This window comes from Leopardus geoffroyi, chromosome A2, assembly GCF_018350155.1.
Source record: "Leopardus geoffroyi isolate Oge1 chromosome A2, O.geoffroyi_Oge1_pat1.0, whole genome shotgun sequence".
NCBI classification, from domain to species: domain Eukaryota; kingdom Metazoa; phylum Chordata; class Mammalia; order Carnivora; family Felidae; genus Leopardus; species Leopardus geoffroyi.
Genome location: NC_059331.1, coordinates 145,426,920 through 145,434,461, shown reverse-complemented (window position 1 = coordinate 145,434,461; position 7,542 = coordinate 145,426,920).

Here is a 7,542-nt window from a genome sequence, read left to right as displayed (position 1 = left end):
CAGACGCTCATCCAAACCACCGGGGTCCCAGCTGCGGTGGGGCGCCACCTGGTGGCAGTTATCCTCTCTGCTTACACGTGCTTGTGAAGGCATGCCCATCTTGGGGCTGGCCGGGCACCTTGGCTTAGCTGAGCCTGCAACCAAAGGTCTCAGCGATGACGGGTGACCGGATTGGGCACGATGGAGACTGACGTCTGTGAGCAGAGGCCCAGAGGCCATTGCCCTACTGCCCTCTGGACTTGGAGAGTCATGGGCTGCCCAAAGATCATGCCAAGCTATTCCCGGCCTTACTTTTCTCATCTAGGAAGGACGGTTCGGAATAAATAGCCTCATACAATTACGAGAATCACATTAGATTGCAGATGTGGAGGGACGGCTCAGTCGGTGGCGCCTCGGCCTTCAGCTCAGGTCATGATCTCATGGTTCTGGTGACAGCGCGAGCCTCCTTTGGGTCCTCTGTTTCCCTCTCTCTCCGCCCCTCCCCCCACTCTCTCTTCCCCAAATGAATAAACATTTAAAAAAAAAAAAAAAAGGTTGTAGATGTGGAGACACTTTTAAAAATGCAAAGCATTTACAAATAGAATGTCCTGAGTGTGCATGCGTGGTAACCTCATACTGCTGGTCACATTCTTCTTGCATCTAGAACTGTCCCTTGAATGGGGGAGGGAGTGGATGTGACAGAAATTCCTTTCCTTCTTTGTGCAAGGCAGTGTGCCTGACTGGAGACTTTAGGGGCCCATAAAACCACTTTAGAATAAACCATCTGTGACTATTTCTTTATATGTCATGGACACATGAGATGTTTTCTGTTGCGACTATTAACATTCAAAAACAGAGTTTTGTTTGGGCATCATTAAAATTTTTAGTGATATTTTAATTAAAAAAAAAAAAAACATTATCCACATCCCCAATGGGGAAATTTATTTATCCTAGTCAGGCAGGAATCAGAGACAGAGCAAAAATCAGAATGGCCCCCCCTTTCAAAATATCTCTAGATTATTGTATTTCTGGCTGTTTTCATTCATGGTACAGCTTCTGTAAGTGACTTTAGCTTTAATCATTCTAAATGCTCATTTTTAAATGCTTGTTTTCTGAAGCTTTACCACTTTGAGTTGTTGTTTCCCTATTTTGAAACCAAAGTCTTGGATTTCTCAAGATTGACCCCCTTGTGGGCTTTTATGGGTTCTTGTTTTTGTTGTTTTGTTTGTTTTTCCAGCATAGTAAGGGAGACTTCATTGTGAGGGTGGGGCAGGGCCAGGCTATTACAATAGGCAGAGGGATGGTTGTAAAGGAATTTTGCGGTGTGGGAGAGGCTCTGGGCTCCACTCCCAATGCTACGTGGGCAAGTGGGAATATGTAGCCAAAGGGCAGGGTGAGAGCCGGTGGATGGAAAATTATTGAGGAAATATCAGTAGTAAGGGGAATTCCGGTGAACTTGACCTAATAGGATTCTTGCTGAAGACAAGACCCCTGTGTTTTGTCTTGTTTTCTAAATCAAAGGCCTGTGGTTCTGAGAGTTCATCAGTCGTTCCCTCGGGCCGCTCAGGATGCAAGTCAGGACCAGTCATTTCTACACGTTCAGTGTCCCCAGAATCTCTGCTTCCTCTACCTCCTGTCTCATCCACAACACTACAGTCTTAGTTGGCCAGCCATTTGTTATTTTTCTTAAGATTTATAAGGGCCTTTGCGAGGCTTTATAATCTCATTCCATCGCACACTTTAAGTGGGTCTGTTCTTGGTATTGCTCCTTGAGGACATTTTCTTTTTTCTCTGAGTTCCATTTCAGAAACTTTAGGATGCGTCCTTACATTGTTTTGGGGATTGTTTTTTGCACATGTCATATCCTGATGGGCTCTAATTGACTCTGGGTCACAATGCTTTGTTTCTTTTCTGTTTTAACTTGCGTGTTTATTGGTTATTAAAAACTTTACTATCCCTTATGTGGTGTTATTTTCATTTTCGTCTGGGAAATCGATGTCAATGATAAGTCCACTAAACAAAGGCTGTCATTTCTTCCCTTGTTGGGGTCCGGGTTGGGAGGGTAGGGGAGAACAACGTGGGGCAGCCAGGGCTGGCTATGGCAGAAATGGGTTTATTTAACAACCTTTAAGTGGGTGTCCAGCAGGAGCCAGGCACTGGAGGACACACAAGCGAATAAGGTATCTATGGTTGGTGTATTTGCCAACACAGCATCCACTTTTCTGGGAACAGCACCACATTAGTCAGACTTCACGGTTGTAATCACAGAAATTGACAGGTCAACCTTAGCCAAAGGGAATTTCTTGGAAGACTATTGGCGGGTCTCTACCACAAATGAACGTTAAAGTAACCAGGCTTGGGGGATAGGCAGAAACCAAAAGAGAAGCAATAGCCTGGATGGAAGTCCAGCAAGGGCTGCCTGGCCATGGCTATGAGGGTCTATGGATGGCAATTTCCCAGGAGGAAATGTCAGAAGTAAAGGGGATGATACCCCTGCTCAGTATATAAAATTCAGCTAAGTCCTTACAATGGACCTGATGGGTTAGCAGAAGGGCTGGTTCCTGAAACTAGGAAAACGTTGAGTAGAAGAGGCCACCATAAGAAGAGCAGCTTCTTTCTGTTCAGGGACACAGCCCACTTATGTGACTACAGGAGACGGAGTGATTGTCTTGACCTCCTACCTGGACTTCCTACTGGGCAAACCCACCTGGACACCAGAGGCAATGGGCCCTTCGATGTAGCCCATACAGATCAGCTTGGAGAGCAGGCAGGAATCAGAGTTCTGGGGCATGGAGAAGGTGGAAAAAGGATTGGATTTGGAAGGAGAAGGGAAGTATCTAGCACACAGAGGCATAAGACCCGAGTCAGGATTCCTGGGACACTGAACGTTAAGGGGATAAACACAAAGAGCACATGGGGGGGACTTATTCATGCCACTGAATGTCCCAAACAGACTGGAGATTAAATCCAAGTCCCACATCCTTGGTGGCGCCCTGGATCAGCTCCTTCCAGTCTTTTCAGTTTCTTCAGCGATCTCTTTGATTCTGTGAGCCATTCTCAAATGGACACAAGGACACAAAGCCCAGGCTCCTCCTGCCTCAGAGTTGTCCCTGTTGACTGCACCTGGAGAATTCTGGTTGGTACTAGTTTGGTATGGATTGGTACTACAGCATGGGCTGCAGGCCATATAGGTCCCCAACAAGATAGAATAGAATGAATGCAGCAAGATTCCATGAACATTCTGGGGTGAAAACTTAGCCGTCAGTGGTCCACAGCTAATTAAATAACCAGTAGTTGATAACAAGGACCACTTGACAACAGACGTGTCTGCTGGAGGCAGGCGGTTGCTGCCTTAGGACAAGATAAAGGGTATGAAGAATTCCAGAACACTGGAGTAGAATGGGTGCTTCTGATGACACCGAATAACTCAAAGAGAACAGAAGTTAAAGGGAAAAACTCACATTTGGTTCTCTCGGTTATTGAATTATGAAGGCTGTCGAGGTCACAGCTTCAAACCAGTCTCTTGTGTGACAGAGGCACAGTGTAAGAGTGAGACTCCAATTGGAAAAGGCCTGAAAGGCCCAAACCCTCGGGTCCTTCTGAAAACTCCCCACTGCCCATCCCGTGTGAGAGGAAGCCGTTCCTTCCTTGCGAGAAGGGTGCTGAAGATTCCCTTCCGTGTTATGAGGCCAGTAACCAGAATTCAACTCTATGATGCCCCAGCAGGTGTGGGTAGGTATGTATGGGAATCAGTGTAGGGAAGAGAAAGCATTTTTTTTTTTCAATATATGAAATTTATTGTCAAATTAAGAAAGCATTTACCTAGGAAAACATATCGGAGGAATTGGGTAATTTCTATCTGTAAAGTCTGTAAATATTGATGAGTATCAATTTTAAGGCACTCTATCAGGGAGGGAGAACATGATTTTTAGAGAGGATTATTTCACTGAAGTGGCTGCTGTTACCAGAGATGACATCATAATTGTGCTATTTCTCACAGTGCCGTATATTATAGTTTGCTGTGTTGGCTGAAGCGAAACTCAATTCGGCCTGGTTCACATTAAAGAATGGTGAGAGGCCAGAAATTCCTTGATGCGATGTAGAGAAAGGAATTCAAAGCCTTTGGGAGACAAGAAAGTTGACCTGGATCTATCATGTACCTACTGCCGCCCTTTGCCTGACTCCATCCTTTGAGAAGGCCCTGAACGCTTGCACATCCTCAAGGTTTTGAGAAAGCGCTAGAATGTTTAAGAGGCTCTCTTTAAACGCGTAAATGGGCTCTGTAATCTCAGTGGCAAGAAGAGAGTTCTAGGGAGCACTCAAGGACCAGAAGCGTAGTTCTGCATGATAATCAGAGCCGAGAATGGTGTGACCTTTCGAGATTCTGTGTCTGTGGTTCATTAATCAAGGATGCTTTCGGGACATTTTTCATGCCATCTGGCTGCCTGTCCTCCTTTCTGGGGATTTACACATCGTGAGTTTCACTTCCTCGAGGCGGAAGCCAGGCCTGACTTTCGCAGCCTCTTTTTCAGCCCAAGCGCATCCTGTAACCTGAGTTCTGCCAGGCAGACTCATCTGCGTGAAACCCTCTTGTTTCTCTGGAGTCGGCGGCAGTGGAAGCATCTGATTTAGGAGGCAGCGGCAACACGCTCCAGGCCAGGGCCACTGGTGGGAGCTGAAGGATACGTGCCACAGTGGGGGCGCGGAGTCCTCCTTGGAGCAGTCCCGCAGCCATGGTTGGGCTACTGTTCCTTGTCCCGGCTACGTAAGCCCTCAAGCCATTTCTCTCTTGCCCTTCCAGAAACTCTGTCAGCCACTGGATATCCTTTGAGATGTTCATTTCATGCTTGAACTAGAGTTGGTTGTTGACAACTAAAATATCAGGACTGGTTTGGGGTCTCTAGGAATCAAATTGATAGGCAATGGCTCAGGTCATTTGTATCATCAAATGAAAGCTGGCTCTGATGAATACGGTTAGAGAATCATGCCTGCTTATCACTCCTCAGTCCTCGGTCAGTGCTCACACCCGGGATCTGTGAATGAGGGGAAGGCTGGGATCCTTAACCGGGGATCCTATTACAAACACCGAAAACCACGTGCCATGAATGTTCCTTCTAGGAATCTCCAAAGAGACCTTAGGCCATTTACAGTAATAATGTGCCCTCATAAAAGGAAACACAGAAACTTTTGGGAACCTCGGGCTACTGACTCTGAGTTAACACCAATGGGGGGGGGGTGGGCGGCAGGGGGGCCCAAAATGCTACACCGATCAGACTGGAATCCTTCAGACCCAGTGTTGGGTAGAAAAACTGTCTCAAGGGAACACACAAAGTGTAACACAATCTGTCTAAACTCTTCATCCCTATCTGGAAACATGCAAGTGAGCAAAACAAGCCAGTGAACCCTGGCTAACTTAGCAAGGATGTACAGAGATGCTTGAGGCCCATGGCGGGGTGCCTCCCTGAACAGATAGCAAAGAGTCAGATTTTGGTGGACGTCTGTTATTGTCAGCCACCAGCCATCCGTTCCCCTAGCCGTTCTCTTGTGACACCCCTCAATTTCCCTTGGGAAAACCACCCGGCCTGCTGCAGCGTTTGATGAGATGTTCAATTAGCCACCCTTACCTGAATGCCCAGAGCTGTTCTGATGTCAGTGCACTCCAAGACTGGCTCTTTAACGGTCCCTTTGAGTCTGTGAGCTAACCCAGATCCTTCCAATAAATTCCCTTTGGTTTAAATTTGAGTCAGCTTCTTTTATTGGCAAAGAACTCTAATGTACAGTGGCATCCATTCCCAAAGGGTTCCTAGCCCCACCAAGGAAATGAACATGTAAACAAGGATAAAGGTGTGAGAAGGGCAATAAACAGGCAGACACAGAGTACGATATTAGCGTAGAGGAACTCCCATCAGTAGGGACAAGGATCACGACAGCAATAGGTAGAAATGCAAGGAAAGTTCCTTGCCTAGAGTGAAGGACATACGACACCCTCGTAGTGTCTAAACACCCCATGCGTTTTGGAGACCACAAGAAATTTAGCATGTGGGAACGTGAGGTTCAATGGAAGCAGACTCTGGAGAAGCGGAGGGGCTGGAGATCGATCCAAGCCTGGCCATTTCATAACAGCGAGTTTAGTTTTTATCAAGGGTGAAGCTGTGGTCAGAATGGCGTTTCAGAAAGATCGCTCTTTCGAAGTAAAGAAGGGAAGTGGGTTGGGAGAAATTGGAAACTCATTGGACTTTGGAGTTAGACTGGGTTCAGGTCCTGGCCCTGCTACTGACTCCCTCTATGACCTTAAGCAAGTTCTTGAACCTCTCTGAGGCTCATATTCATCATCTGTAAAATGTGGTAACAAGAGTATCTACCTCCCAATGAGCTGCGTGGATTAAGTGATCTCTGTAAAGTTTCACCATAGGGTTGGGCACATGGTAAGTTGCTAACGAAGTTAGCTATTATTGTCATAATGATGACAGCTTGGGAGACCAGCTGGGGTAATCGCAATAGTTTAGGTGAGAGTTGATGGAGTTTTAAACCAAGGCAATAGAAATGAGGGCGGAGAGCCCCTAAATGTTTGTAAATACACTGTATCAGTTGAGTGACTGGCCACTCATACAGGGACACTTTGAGAGTGGCATGGGTACATATCAATAATGATATAGGACCACAAGCGTACATTGGGGAGCATGGTCACCCTTCACATTAGCTTGTTCTAAGTTCTGCTGCTAGACGTCCCTCACCAGCACCAACACTGCTCAGCTTGATTACAGCAGGCTGGAAGGAAATTTGTTTTGTTTTTATTTTATTTTATTTTATTTTATTTTTTTCAACGTTTATTTATTTTTGGGACAGAGAGAGACAGAGCATGAATGGGGGAGGGGCAGAGAGAGAGGGAGACACAGAATCGGAAACAGGCTCCAGGCTCTGAGCCATCAGCCCAGAGCCCGACGCGGGGCTCGAACTCACGGACCGCGAGATGGTGACCTGGCTGAAGTCAGACGCCTAACCGACTGCGCCACCCAGGCGCCCCTGTTTTGTTTTTATTTTTATTGCAGATTAAAAGAAACCCACAGACACTGGGCATACTCCCAGCTCGTGTCTTTGATGATCCTCTTGAACCAGGATTTATAGCTGAGCCCACCTGAGTGTGCACAAGGGGAAGAGGGGCACGTTCTTTCTCACTCTGTCACTCTATTTCCTATCGTGTGGACTCTAGAAAGGTGGGTCCTCTAGCCTTGATTTGCAGACCTGTGGCTCAAACACCATGCCAGCCTCAGTGGGCTTCCTGTGTCTCCGGAATAGGGCTCAGTATCTCTCCCACACTGTCCCTCGAGGCAGGTAACTTGTCTGTTTGGGCCTCTCTAATATGCCCAGCATCAAGCACAGTGCCTGGCGCCTAGAGGGGGCTTGATTAATAGTTACTGGATATTGTGGTAGTGTTGTCCATGTAAGTATTTGCCATTTGTCCAGAGGCTGGTCAGAGCTCCTGCCCCACCCCTCATACACACAGATACTGTGTCTTCTAGTTTGCTTTCATTAGGCCCGGGCTAGGAAAAGCCAAATCCGTTA